Raw genomic sequence first — 1,049 nt, 5'->3', positions numbered from 1 at the left:
CTCTAAATTTCATTTCCTATATGCATAGGAGTGTGTCCTAAACAGTTTGTACTTATTTGCATTTTTTTTTTTTTTTAAATCTGGAATTTTCAATCTATTCAATATTGCCAAGCTAATTCACACTTGACTCTTAATAGTTTGTTAAAATCTTAGTTGCTTTTTCATTCCATTGTATAATATCTGGCCCCAATTCCTCCCAAATTCTGCCATATGTGAGACACTTTATGATTAGTTTAAGAAATATTAGACATCCAGTTCCTTACCATTCAGGGATTATTCAATTGATTCCATTATCATTTGTATCACAAGATCACCTTGACCTTTTTGCTTTTCCATCATGATGGCAAACATCACATGACAGGGAGACTGTGCATAATCCTTTAAGTTTCTAGAGATAATTGAATGAAACAACATCATGACCTCTGTGCCAATAAGACAAATAATTAGCATTTCCTACTGCGCACAGCATGGATGGAATGGCAACTAACAAAAGCAACAACAATAGATACATAAAGAAAATGAAAATCTTTATAACTGGATGAATAAACAACAGTAAAGTAAATGGTGAAGAAACAGGAGTTTTAAATAATTTCATTCTTGTTCAATGATCCATGCCCATGGAAGCAGAAAGGAAGAAATCAAAGAATCAAAGGATTTTCATGGGGCAAATTTGATACAAAAGATTTCTCTAAACTATTAAAATGCAAAGTTGACACTTTGATGACTTAGGAGCTCCTGACACAAACTACTGTATTTTCAATCACTCTTATGCATGTAGAATTGTGACGTTGACAAAGAATACTCAGAATGCCATGGACTGACAGAAGAATCATCAAATCTGTCTCAGTAGAAGTATAGCCAAAATGGTCCTAAGAAGCAAGAATGGCCAGACATCATGTCATATACTTTGGTTATATTGCTAGAAAAGTCCAGTCTGTGGAGAAGGATATAATGCTTAGTAAAGTAGAGGCTTCCCCAAAAAGGGGAAGATTCTTAATGACATGAATTGATACAATGACTACAACGATGGGCTCAAGCATAACAAAGAT

This window comes from Orycteropus afer, unplaced genomic scaffold (assembly GCF_000298275.1).
Source record: "Orycteropus afer afer isolate SDZICR_OR568_19922 unplaced genomic scaffold, OryAfe1.0 scaffold00801, whole genome shotgun sequence".
Lineage (NCBI taxonomy): Eukaryota > Metazoa > Chordata > Mammalia > Tubulidentata > Orycteropodidae > Orycteropus > Orycteropus afer.
This window is presented reverse-complemented; position numbering follows the sequence as displayed.